At 40.2% G+C, this 13971-nt stretch overlaps 1 protein-coding gene across 1 annotated transcript in view; it reads right to left on the bottom strand.

The window, feature by feature from the left end:
- The window catches only part of ERAP1 (endoplasmic reticulum aminopeptidase 1), a 41415-nt gene extending 35796 nt beyond the window's left edge, over positions 1 to 5619 (bottom strand). The window contains exon 1 of the mRNA XM_072606054.1: positions 5335 to 5619. The gene's annotated coding sequence lies outside the window, so the exon portion shown is untranslated. The remainder of the gene's footprint in view (positions 1 to 5334) is intronic.
- Between the last annotated feature and the right edge of the window lie 8352 nt (positions 5620 to 13971).

Below are 13971 nucleotides of genomic sequence, written 5' to 3'. Positions count from 1 at the left end.
GAGAGGCATTTGGCTGCCAAATAAGGGAATTTAAATGGCTAATACTTCATCAATTCTCTTTTTTAATTCTAAGAAAAATTTCTATGGATTCAAAAATATCATTAATTCAGTAACAGCCAAATTACCTTAGCTTTCTAGGTTTCTCCATCTGTAAAACAGGGGGGTTTGTATTAGATGATTTATAAGATCTGTTTCAGCTATAAAATTCTGAGTTTCTGCTCAACTTTCCAAAAATGAAAGAAGAGGTCTCATGAAGTAGTGAGTTCCTACTCCCTGGGTGTTTTTAAATGGCCAAATGATTGCTTATTAGGTGTTTTCCTACTTTAAGATTCATTGATTCTGTAGGGATTAAATAAATATTAATTGAATGAGTGAATTTAGTACTTCAAAAATTTTAATTGCCTTTACCACACTGTTCGAATACTCAGGCATTAATAACAGGATAGATCCAGGATTATTACCTGACACCTTGTTCAAGCTTTCGTCCAACCTTCCCTAGATTAATTAGAAAGACTTTGACCTTCTTGGCTTGGCTCATTTCTAAGAATGAACATTTAATTTAACAAAAATTATTTCATAATTCTTGTCAGACTATACTTCCTAATGGATTATGATTTTATTGCTAATAATTTTCTCTCCAAGTTCTGCAGATTCTAGTGAAATATCTCAAAGGACCATTTCATTCACAGTAAATCAGCCCTGCCACTAGAAAAAATGCAGTTCTTTTTAGTCCAAGAGACCAACTTAATTCAAACATATAAGATTTGGATTCTTTTCTCTTTTTTTTTATTTCCTCACATCCAATACTCCCTTATTCCTCCTTTTCATAGCAAAGAATATATACCATGCTCAGTTTTAACCCCAATTACTATTTAGCATTCCTGTTCTATAAATATTGATCCTTTCTTTTAAAATGAAAGACTCAAGTGTAAGTTTATAATACAAAATGAGGGAATAAGAGGTATGGGATTTTGTTTTGATAATCGACACTAAAGACACCCGCAAGGAGTTTAAATTGTATTTCTCCAGTTATGAACTAATTAAGCTTAAGAATCTAGGAATTACTCAAGGTGATTTTTGTTCATTCAGTCATGTCTCACTCTTTGTGACCCCATTTGGGGTTCTCTTGGCAAAGATACTAGAGAGGTTTGCCATTTCCTTCTCCACCTTATTTTTACAGATAAGGAAACTGAGGCAAACAGGGTTAGGTGACTTGCCCAGAGTAACACAGCTACTAAGTGTCTGAGGACAGATTTGAACTCAGGAGGATGCTTCTTCCTGATTTCAGGCCTGGTATCTATCCACTGTACCATCTAGCTGCCCCCTCACGGTGGTTAGAAAGTCCATTCTAGAAGCCATTTAGTTTTGTAGTATCATATTTAATACAAAAAGGCACTTTAGAGCTAGTTTATCAAGTCCAACCCCCTTATTTTACAAATAAGGAGATTGAGGCAAAGAAAAGTTAAGTGTTACAGTTTACTGGTAGTAGAGACAGGATTTGAACTCAGGTCTTCTTACTTCAATTCCAGTGTTCCACAAAACCATGATGCCTCTGCTCCAGATGCATCCCTGGTAGCTTTACTAGGTAGCTTTGTCATAATGTGTCTCACTGAAGAGTCCAAAGCCTAGGACATGTCTTCCCACATCATTCACAACTCCTCAGAAAGGAGACAATCAAAGAAGGCATAGGAATAGTTTCTGACTGTCAACTGGGTTGTCACCCATAATCACAACCTCAGTTGCATCTAAACTACTGAAATGTGGCCATCTATACACAGGCCAAATGGTTTTTGAACTGGGCACTCTATCTTCTATTACCATGCATTCATTCAAGCCATCCTGTACCTGAAATATCTACTTTTTTTTTTGCAGAATTCAGCTGAACTGTCACCTCTTCTAGGAAGCCTTCCCTGGGCCCTCATTATTTATCTATATAAAGTCGTATTCCCTAGTAAAACATAAGCTCTTTTAGAGCACAGGATGCCTGATCTTTATCTTTGTATTTTCAGTACCTTAAGCAAGCACTTTAAAAATGTTTTTTTTGAATTATGATATCTGAACTATACTTGATGATTTTTCTTTTTTTTTTTTTTTAGAGAAAGCTTCTAATATATTTGGTGTTGACATGCTATCATCCCAAAACATCTTTCCCAGTCAGCTCGGGCACTGCTAATGCAGCTGGCTATCTGTGTAATAGCTGCTTGCAAAAACAGGAAAAATTCTAGATACCTTTGATGGCTCAGTAAGAAGAGAAGAAACTTTTTAAAAGGAGTCAAAAGTTTCTTCCTCTCTACGCTGGAGCCCCCTGGAACCCCAGGAGTAAAAAGAGAAAAATGGAAGGGGACACAGCAAACCAGGGAATTTGTGTTATTTCATAAAAATTTGATATCTATTTTTAAAACTACATAACAGAAGTTCATACTTCACATATAATCCTTTTTTTCTTTTCTCTGTATAACCAAATGTTCATGTTTGCTCAGTTCATTGTAAAAAATTTTTTAAAAATTGTAAAGAAATTTTTTTAAATTTTCATTGAGTTATTAAAAAAAGAAAGATTATTAATAGTTTGAGGCCTTTTCCCCACCTAATATGTGTTTAACCAGAATTAGTTTTTTAATCCCTAATCAAGCTTTTCTATGAACATAGGCAAAGGGAGAGCAAGTCTCAAAGATCCAACAACCTTTGTACAGAAATAGGTCAGAATTAAAGGCAAGAAAGATAGTCTCTTGAATGAAGTTCCCTGGGGAGGGAACTTTTAATAAATGCATGGTTTTAATGTCAAAAAGTGCTTATCTCCATGGCCTAAATAATTTTGTGATATTGAGGGACATGTCATGATGAAGGCCCAAAGTCTCCACCGCCAAGTTCAAGTCCCTTCTCTTCCAGACTTGAGTTTTCTCATCTTTAAATGAGAGTGTTGGACAGGTCAATCTCTAAGGTTCTATCCATCTCTAACTTCTTTGAAACCTTGTTTAGGGCTGAATAAGTGTCTCCTCTTGCCCTTATTTACAGGTCTCTGCGTTTCCCTAGGCTCTCAGAAGGAAAGGTGTCTCAGTGTTATTTTGTAGGCATTTGTTTTGCATTGTTTTGGCCTGAGAGTCCAGGAGTACGTGAGAGTCCAGGAGTACATTAGAGTCCATTCAAACTGGTTCCCAATAGACAATTGTTATTTTTCAGTGTGAGCTTTGAAATGAGAGCATTTCACCTTGGAAATTTGCGAATGCTACAAATCAGGGCTTGATTTATTATTTTTTTGATTGCCTAGAGTAGGGGTGGGGAACCTGGGGTCCTAAGGCCACATGTGACCTTCATGGTCCTTGGGTGCTTCCCTTTGACTGAACTCAAACTTCACAAAACAAATCCCTTAAATAAAAGGATTTGTTCTGTAAAACTTGGACTCAACCAGAAGACCACACCCAAGGACCTAGAAGTCCACATGTGGCCTCAAGGCCTCAGGTTGCCCACTCTTGTCCCAGATTTAAGAGATGAAGAAAATGTTAAGGTTCTTTAACTTCAAGTGCTTTGATGGACTCCAATCGTCTTAGCTATCTGTGCATATGTAACAGACAATGATAAGGGCCTGTTATACAATTTTATAGACTTTTTCAAGTAGTACAAATTTTTCTGTGTGGTCCATTGATACATGTAGATTATAAGGTCAATGAATTTTCAAATAACAATTTTTTCTCCCTATCAACTGGAAAGCACAAGGAAAATGAGGAAACCATTTTTATTAGAGGTCCATCATGCTTGCTGCCAGAAGGCAATGTTTTTCATTTTACTAAATTTTCACTTGATCTTTTCAGCAAAATACACTGAAGGGAGTACACTATCTGTCTTCAAGGTTTGGTCAGCAAAATAAGGTGGTGGAGGAGCAGGAGTCAGCTTTTGCAAAAGTGTTATAGTAGTATTGAAGATGTTACTGATGAATACTGTGGCACTTTGTAACTTTGTACCCACTGGATTGTGAGATATGCAACACTTTTAGTAATGACCACATAAAATAATGTGAAAACAGAAAAGTAAAAATTTTAAATACTTTGTGTCAAATTTTAAAATACAAATTAAACTTAAAAGTGTGACCTGCATTTTGTTTCTCAAAGAGCTGTTAAACACGTACCGGCATACCCCCACCTGAGACAACTTATTTTGTTTTCTTTCACTGAATAGATTTTTCTTTAGTCTGGAGCAAATCTAGTTATTTATTGCACCTTTTCTCTGAACCACCAGCAATATAATTTAACACCCAGGAAATATAAAATGAGAACCGCTCAGGGCCAAAAACGAAACGAAAGGAAAAGTTGAGCTGTTTCTGCTTTTGCTATGGAATTTAAATTAACTGTGTAAATCACTAAGAAAGGAGGGCTGCCAGTCAGAGGGGCTAGTTGGGACACGAAGAGAAATGTTGGAAAGACAATCTCTAATTTATTCTTGATGGGAAAAGAAAGTGACTCCTGCCCAATTCCCCAGCTCAGCTGGAAAACAATAACAAAGCCCTTAAACCTGGACAAAACCAAGGTAAGCAGTACTGGAAGAAATGGGAAAATCGAACTCACTAGTCTCTAGGAGCCACAGGTGAGGGAGGAAAGGAAGACGTCCTCATGCCAACAAGGAGCCCTCCTTAACTTTAGTGCTGAATAAGGACCAGAAGACTACAATTCCCAGGAGGCCCCGCGGCTGCAACAAACCTGGCTCTTCCTAGCCCCAGCACACAGCCTGGGCAGTCCATCGGGGGGAGGGGTACGTGGGGTTTAATCTGCACCCCGAATCAGAGTGCTAGGCGGCAGCGAGGAAGGGGCTGGCTCGGTGGGGACAGCCCGGGGACTTTCCGAGCGAGCGCTTTCTGGAGGCGCCCGGGCTGGGGGAGGGCGGAGGATCCGCGCAGGCAGGCGGGGCATGGCTCCCACCCGGAGGGCTGAGGCCAGGCCAGAGCTGGCACCGGCCCGCGCTGCCCCTCTGACCACCGCGCGGCCGCCCTTCCGGCTCACCTGCGTGCCCCCGGACCCACCGGCTCTGCCCCCCACCCCGGCTGTGACTCGGAAAGCGCCCATCCCGGGCTGCGCCCTGACTGCGCGGGGCGGCTGCTGGAGGCGCCCCGGTGCGCTGCCCGCCCGGCTGGTCCCACCACTCCTGACCCTCTCGGAGCCTCCGTGCACCCCTGGGGCTGCAGGCCGTGCGCAGGGCACATCCAGACCCCAGGCCTCGGCACTCACACCTCTTTCCTCCCCAGCCCAGGGGGAAGTGCAGGCCGGGAGACCCTAGCCTCCTTTAGGGTCCCCTTGGCCCCCCTGACCCCCCACTCTCCATCCCAATACAGCCTGGGTGGGCTTGTACCTGAGTTTCTGGGGGCCGGAGCCCGCTGTCCCGCGCACGTCCTTTGCAGCTTCGCTCAGGCCTCTACAAGTGGGGACTGAAAGTGAAAGTGGAAGCCAGAGAGAGGGGGGAAGACCGGGAAAGGGCGCCGCTGCCCTCCCGCCTGCCCCGAGCATGGCTGCGGTCTGAAGTGGGGAAGGGCCCCGGCTGGACCCCCACCCCCGGAGCAATCCAGAGCTTCGAGCTCCAGAACTCTGCTAACAGAATCAGCGAAGCTGTGGGGAGACACCTGGCAGTAACCAGGACAGGCTTGGGATCTGGGGGGAGGGAGGCAGAACGACAATAATCCTCACTATTACAATATGTAGCACTTTTACATACACTTCCTTGCAACCTTATGAACTGTACATTGCAGTCTTCATTTATCAGTCTGTAAGTATTTATTGATCAGAATCCCCTAAATTGGAAGAATGAACAGAAACCAAAACAGGAAGTAGACGTACAGTTCAACAGATGTGTATTAAGCATGATTATGTCCATTGTGTTAAGTGCTAGAAGAAATCCAAATAAATATAAATGAGCCTGAGTCTCTGTCTCAGGCTAATGGGGGGAGATGACATCATCAGTAAGTTTAATTCAGATTGAAAATGACAAAGGACAGTGGATATGAGAACAGATGATGGAGTCAGGCAAGACAGAATGGAGGAGATGGAGGAAGGGCATTCTGGGTACCTGAAGGTCAGGAAGTTTGCAATACACTGAGGTAAAGGGAGTAATAGGTAGAGTCTGGCATGGGGAACCACCATGTAATTACACTGGAAAACTAGTTTGGAACCAGATTTTGACTCTAGGAAGTTACTTCCATTCAGAAAAAAAAAAAAGAGTGGGGGAGTGGAAGAAATCTTAATCCTTTTTGTATCAGGGATCCCTTTAGGGGTCTGTTAAAGCCTGTAGACCTTTTCTCAGGATAATTTCTAAAAGAATAAAATACATAGGCTTACAAGGGAAACCAAGAATATAGAAATATAGTTAGCAAAATATTTTTTAAACAAGTTAAACTAGTAAAAGATTTTGAATAGTAAAGTTACTGATCATACCTTTGAACCATTAAGGATGAAGCTGGCAATATGAGAACAGCTTGAGAGTAGAAGAGACAGTGTCAGCATTAATTAGAAAAAAATGGCCAAAGGAGAGAGTGTCACTATAGAGAGGTCTGTTAAGTAGTCATGGTGATCAAGATCGAGACAGAGGATCATAGAGTTAGAGTTGGAAGACATTTTAGACATCTAATCCAACCCCTCAGTGCTCTCATAATTATGTGCCTCAAGGATAATCCTCCTATAGTTCTGTTTGGTCTAGTTTACCTGTTCTTCCCTTTTTCATTTTCTTTAAAGTCCCCTCTCTTTACTCATATGGCGTAATAGGGTCTATGATGCTAGAGTTCAAATGGTGTTGCTCATTATAATATGGTAAATAAAAATAATATACTTTAGAACCTTTTGCGGTTTACAAAGAACTCTCCTCAAAACAACACTAAGGTTAACAGTAAATATATTATCCTCATTTTACAGATAAGGAAACTGAGACTCTTCAAGGTGAAGTGACTTGCCTGGAGTCACACACCTAACAACTGTAACAAGCATGAGGCAAACAGTGCTTTGCTCCAATGTGATGACATCCAAGAAGAGGGTCACAATTCCTCCTGAGAACATATACTTTTGCCTCACAACAATCAAGTTTGTTTACATTGTAGTTCTGACCCAGCCTGTTCAACAACATGGCACAATTGTCATCTGAAGGATCAAAACACAGATTAAATGTGTGCATGTGTCTATACATACACACATATACACACATATATACAATCTAACAATTAATACATGTTGGGACCTGGAGTTAAACACATTATCTCCTGATTCCCAATCTAACACTCCTTGCTTTCTTATCAAGTAAATGGTATAGATAACTTGAATTAAGAAAGCTGGGATAATCCTTTGCACTTGGATAATAAGCAAGGCTTTCACACAGGAAACAGGATTTGAGATAGACCTTAAAAGGTGGATAGGAATTTTATATCCATGAAATAGTTCTCCTCTTCTTAAATTCCAGCCCACTAAATTGTTCCTTATCCATTTTCGAATGGTTTTGTATGCCAATGTTTCCATATGAAAACAAGAATGATCCCTTTTGTATGTGGACATTTTGGTTACTAGAAGGTGCAGAAAAAGAACATTTGTGAAAGGAAAATGGATAAAAATCAACTTGAAAGGAAACACAGACCCTAAGATCAAAATGACTGTTGTGAAACCAGATTAAGACATGCCTGTGAGGTGAATGTACCGGAAAGGGTCTGTTTAAAAGTAAAACAATGACTGAGGTAATAATGGCCAGAGGGTGTTGCCATCTGTCAACTCTTGCACCTGTGACTATTTTCAGAATTTTAAAGTTTTTAAGTGGAAACTATGAGAAGAATATATAAGGATTGTAGAGATTCATACCTGACAAAAAAAGATGACTCGAGATTCAGATCATAAATTGGAAATGGGGCACTGCTTATAAGGAAGCACTGATTCAAGATATTAGTGTTCAGAGAAGTCAGCAGAAGAAAATTGGAAAGGGTAAATAAGAGGAGAAAGCTGAGCAAAGGAAGCAGGGACAGAAGGCACTGGAGATGATGGGAAAAGCTGCTTACGTACAGAAAGGCTCTGCAGCTGTTTTGCTGGGAGCCCTTCTGACTGGAGAAATAGAATTGTTTTTGCAGAGTGTTGATTGGGTTGTTGGAGGAGAGCTAGCTGAGTTTATTACTCTCTGGCTCCCTCTACACCCTGATACAGGGGAAACCCCTCTATGCCCTTTTTGGTTAGAGGGACAGAGAGAGAAAAAAGTTTTGCATCTGCTTTGTTGTGAGAAAATGCTTGACTTTTCCGAGAAATGATTGGACAAAACAGAATCTCCTGATACCTGAAGAAGTGAGAAAAGCTGCCTGCCTTTATCACTACTAAGACTTAAGAGGGAAAATAGTCCCAGAGCCCCAGAACAAATCTGAGGAGTCTGACAGTTTTCTGGCTTAAAGGAACTGATTGTCAAAGGGAGAGAGAGAGAGTAACACTTTCTCAGCCACCTTCCAAGAATGATTCTGTGCTAAAAGATCTTGTCACTATTTCAGCAGGCCAAGAGTAACCAAGAAGTGGCTTTGTCTAAGAGGATGCTGTGGGGACCAGAAGGAAATAAGGTAACAGAGAAACAGTTTTCCCCAGCAAGTAGTCCATGTTCCAGGCTGTTCTATATAGAGAACCAGGATATCAATACCAGCTTTCCAGAGCCTTGAGTTGCTGCAAACACATGGGTTTCCATATTCATATACCTCCCTAGGTTTCTATAAATATGTGACTACTCTCCCCCATGCATATTGTGTTCATTGATGGAAGAGTGTGACACAAGTTCATGGATGGACTGTTGTATTTTAATTCTTCCTGCTCTTACTTTCTAATGAATAAATGCTTTGATTTCTTCTGTTTTTATCTTCTATAGAGTTCATTCTACCTTATTAGATACATGTTTCATATTTAAGTTAATGATATTATGCTGTGATGATCATATTTCAATATCATAAAATATAATTTACAATCCTATGTTGTTTATTTTAGGAATTTAAAATCTTATTCTGAGAAGGGGGCCATATACTTCAGCAGTATACCAAAGGAGTCCATGGCACACATGAAAAGTAAAGAACGCCTGCTCTAGCTGACCTAACACCTTTATCCATCTCTCCTTATCTTCCAGCATCTTTGTCAAGACAATGAAATTGCCTAGGTAATTCAACAGTTGAAGAGTGTTACCTAATATGGAGGATATAGGTGCTAATTCTGCAAAGGAAAAGTTAGGAAGATCCATCAGACAATAGAAGAAAAACATGAAAAGAGGTGTATGTGACCAAAAAAAAAAAAAAGGAAGGAAGGAGTATCCAGAAGAACAGGGTGGTTAACAAAATCAAACACCAAGGAGAGTCAGTAGTACTGGTACTCGTACTAGTAGTCGTACCAGCAGTATCAGTAGTAGGGAGGAGGAGGAGTTATTTACATAGCATTTTAAGGCTTGCAAAGTATTTTACAAATAATATTTCATTTGATACTTGTGTGTGGGATGGCTCAAGTCCCTACTTAAATCAATTACTCAGAGGCCTCTCAAAGTGATGACAGAAAGTTTATTTCTAGATTCTCGAGAATCGGGACAATCCTACACCAGTTCATCTGGAGTAGGAAAGACAAAGACAAAGAAAAGGCAGTGATTTATATAGACCCTAACGCAAGTTCCTCCTCCCCCACTGACCATTATCCTCATTAGCTGAGAATATGATCTTACATTCTAGACACAAAATCTAACCAATCCCTTTTGAAATGAAGACATCGAGGAATTATGTAAGTTTTATCCAATCATTGAGACCCTAATACACTACACAGTTTTATATCCTTATATGGAACTATTCTATTCTAAAAATATTGTAACCTTGAGCCTCTAGGTCTTACCTCACCCTTGGGAGAAGAATTACAATCTGAGAAGTCTTCACTAAACCTATCCCACTCACTTGTAACAATTCTGGGATGTGGATGTTATTATCATTTCCATTTTACAAATGAGGAAACTAAGGCAGATAGCGATTAAGCAAGTTACAGGGTCACATAGCTACAAGGTGTCTGAGGCAGGACTAGAGCCAGGTCTTCCTGACTCCAAGTCTAGCACTTTATACAACATACCACCTACTTGCCTGAAGCTTTTAAGACTAAGAAAAAGCTATTATGGTTAACAGGAAAGAAACAAACCACTGCTTTCTTTTGAAAGAACAGTTTCAGTTAGTAGTGACATTGAAAATAAGAGGGTAAGACATTGAGAAGTGAGCAGGAAATGAAAACAAAGTAGAAGCATTGAGTGTAGAGAGCTTTTTGTAGAATGCTATTGTAAGAATCTTGGTGAGAAATGAGTTGGGCCTGAACTAAGTTGGTATGTGTATGAGTGGAGAAAAGGGGTTTAGATGTGAGAAATGTTTTGGAGGTTGAAATAAAAAGATTTGAGGACAGACTGGCTATATGGGGTGAGGAAAAGTGGGGAATTCAGGATAACACTGACATGAATAAATGAACTTGAAATAAGCACAAATGAGGAAATATTGAGGATTGAGAATTAGAGAAATAAACTGGAAATTAAAAAAAACATAGAAATGATAAATAAAAGAAAAAATTTCTTCTTTGAAAACACAATAAATCTTTAGCCAATCTGATTAAGAACAGGAAATCAAAACTAATTAACAAAATTCAAAATCACAACAAAAGCAGAATAAAAAGAATTATCAGAATCTACTGTGCACATTTATATGCATACTAAGAACAAAGATGAAATAGAATACCTTCAAAAATATAAAATGCCCAAAAAGAAGATCAAATAGAAATCTTAAATAGCAGTTTTAGAAAAAGAAATAGATGTGGCTATAAAGGAACTTAGAAGAGGAAAAAAAAATCTCCTGATTTTGATAGATTCACAAGTGAATTACATTAAACTTTTAAAGAACAATTAGAGGGGAGGAGCCAAGATGGCGGAGTAGAAAGACATACATATGCTAGCTCCAAACCCACATCCCATAAATTACCTGTAAAGAAGAACTCCCAACAAATTCTGGAGCAGCAGAAGCCACAGAACAACGGAGTGGAGAGATTTCTGTTCCAGAGAGCCCTGAAAAACTGACCTGAAGGGCCGTCGCCCACCAGATCCGAAGTGGAGCCCAGCCCTGCCTTGGTTGCGCAGCACCAAGAGGAACAGATCCCAGCAGGCTTCAGGGACGGGATCTCCAGCAGCCCCGTGGGTCCCTCCACCCACAGGTGACAAGGGTCAGTGAGAGAGTCTTTTTGGGTGGCCAAGAGGGAAGTGGGGTGTCCCCGTGGCTCAGGCCCCCTCAGGAGGCAGCAACGGGGGCAGCCGCGGACAGGGGCTCCCAAAGCAGGCAGGAGCTCGGATCCATTGTTGAAGGTCTCAGCATAAACCTCCTGAGGGAACTGAGCCCCATGTGGTGGCCCTGCCCCCACCTGAGCACCTAAACTTAATCTCACACTGAATAGCAGCCCCGCCCCCGCCGAAAGCCCTAAGGCTGGGAAGCAGCACTTGAATCTCAGACCCCAAGCTCTGGCTGGGCAGATCTGGAGGCAAAGTGGGTGTGAAGAGGACACTCAGAAGTAAAGTCACTGGCTGGGAAAATGCCCAGAAAAGGGAAAAAAATATAAGACTATAGAAGGTTACTTTCTTGGTGAACAGGTATTTCCTCCCTTCCTTTCTGATGAGGAAGAACAATGCTTACCATCAGGGAAAGACATAGAAATCAAGGCTTCTGTATCCTACCTCACCCAATGGTCTCAGGCCATGGAAGAGCTCAAAAAGGATTTTGAAAATCAAGTTAGAGAGGTGGAGGAAAAACTGGGAAGAGAAATGAGAGAGATGCAAGAAAAGCATGAAAAGCAGGTCAACAGCTTGCTAAAGGAGACCCAAAAAAATGCTGAAGAAAATAACACCTTGAAAAATAGGCTAACTCAATTGGCAAAAGAGGTTCAAAAAGCCAATGAGGAGAAGAATGCTTTCAAAAGCAGAATTAGCCAAATGGAAAAGGAGGTTCAAAAGCTCACTGAAGAAAATAGTTCTTTAAAAATTAGAATGGAACAGATGGAGGCTAATGACTTTATGAGAAACCAAGAAATCACAAAACAAAACCAAAAGAATGAAAAAATGGAAGAGAATGTGAAACATCTCATTGGAAAAACAACTGACCTGGAAAATAGGTCCAGGAGAGACAATTTAAAAATTATGGGACTACCTGAAAGCCAGGATCAAAAAAAGAGCCTAGACATCATCTTTCATGAAATGATCAAGGAAAACTGCCCTGATATTCTAGAACCAGAGGGCAAAATAAGTATTCAAGGAATCCACCCATCACCACCTGAAAGAGATCCAAAAAGAGAAACTCCTAGGAACATTATGGCCAAATTCCAGAGTGCCCAGGTCAAGGAGAAAATACTGCAAGCAGCTAGAAAGAAACAATTCAAGTATTGTGGAAATACAATCAGGATAACACAATATCTAGCAGCTTCTACATTAAGGGATCGAAGGGAATGGAATATCATATTCCAGAAGTCAAAGGAACTAGGACTAAAACCAAGAATCACCTACCCAGCAAAACTGAGTATAATACTTCAGGGGAAAAAATGGTCTTTCAATGAAATAGAAGACTTTCAAGCATTCTTGATGAAAAGACCAGAGCTGCAAAGAAAATTTGACTTTGAAACACAAGAATGAAGAGAAACATGAAAATGTAAACAGCAAAGAGAAGTCATAAGGGACTTACTAAAGTTAAACTATTTACATTCCTACATGGAAAGACAATATTTGTAACTCTTGAAATTTTTCAATATCTGGGTAGTGGGTGGGATTACACACACACACACACACACACACACACACACACAGTGCACAGAGTGAATTGAAGAGGATGGGATCATATCTTAAAAAAATGAAATTAAGCAGTGAGAGAGAAATATATTGGGAGGAGAAAGGGAGAAATGGAATGGGGTAAATTATCTCTCATAAAAGAGGCAAGCAAAAGACTTTTTAATGGAGGGAAAAAGAGGAGAGGTGAGAGAAAAACATGAAGTTCACTCTCATCACATTCCACTAAAGGAAGGAATAAAATGCACAGTCATTTTGGTATGAAAACCTATCTTACAATACAGGAAAGTGGGGGATAAGGGGATAAGCAGGGTGGGGGGGATGATGGAAGGGAGGGCATGGGGAGGAGGGAGCAATCTGAGGTCAACACTCATGAGGAAGGACAGGATCAAAAGAGAGAATAGAAGCAATGGGGGGCAGGATAGGATGGAGGGAAATATAGTTAGTCTTATACAACATGACTATTATGGAAGTCATTTGCAAAACTACACAGATATGGCCTATATTGAATTGCTTGCCTTCCAAAGGGAAGGGGTGGGGAGGGAGGGATGAAGAGAAGTTGGAACTCAAAGTTTTAGGAACAACTGTCAAGTACTGTTCTTGCGACTAGAAAACAAGAAATACAGGTAAAGGGGTATAGAAAGTTATTTGGCCCTATAGGACAAAAGAGAAGATGGGGACAAGGGCAGAGAGGGATGATAGAAGAGAGGGCAGATTGGTGATAGGGGCAATTAGAATGCTCGGTGTTTTGGGGTGGGGGGAGGGAACAAATGGGGAGAAAATTTGGAACCCAAAATTTTGTGAAACTTTATTTCCATTTTCCTTGTCATTTACTAAAAACTTTTGACCATTTAAACTGTAAAAACTTTAAGGGATACCCTTTGTCTACTCAATGATTGTAAATTATAATTTTTTAAATTACTAAAAAAAAAAAAAAACCAAATACATCACACTATCCAATGAGGCAATGGTAAGATGCTGTTAAATCCTTTTATCATCTGTTTTTTGAGGTGAGGATTTAATTTATTTTTATTTTCCTTTCTGATTACAGAACTGAACTACTTTATCATCCTTTCCATTCTAATGTTAAAGGGCAGGACCAAGCCTCCTAGATACGGTTTTCTTTGGTTCATTGTTTCCCAAAGGAGTTTAAAATTTCTGGTTTTTTTCAATCTA

The sequence above is a fragment of the Notamacropus eugenii genome, chromosome 4, assembly GCF_028372415.1.
Source record: "Notamacropus eugenii isolate mMacEug1 chromosome 4, mMacEug1.pri_v2, whole genome shotgun sequence".
NCBI lineage: Eukaryota > Metazoa > Chordata > Mammalia > Diprotodontia > Macropodidae > Notamacropus > Notamacropus eugenii.
This window is presented reverse-complemented; position numbering and strand designations above follow the sequence as displayed.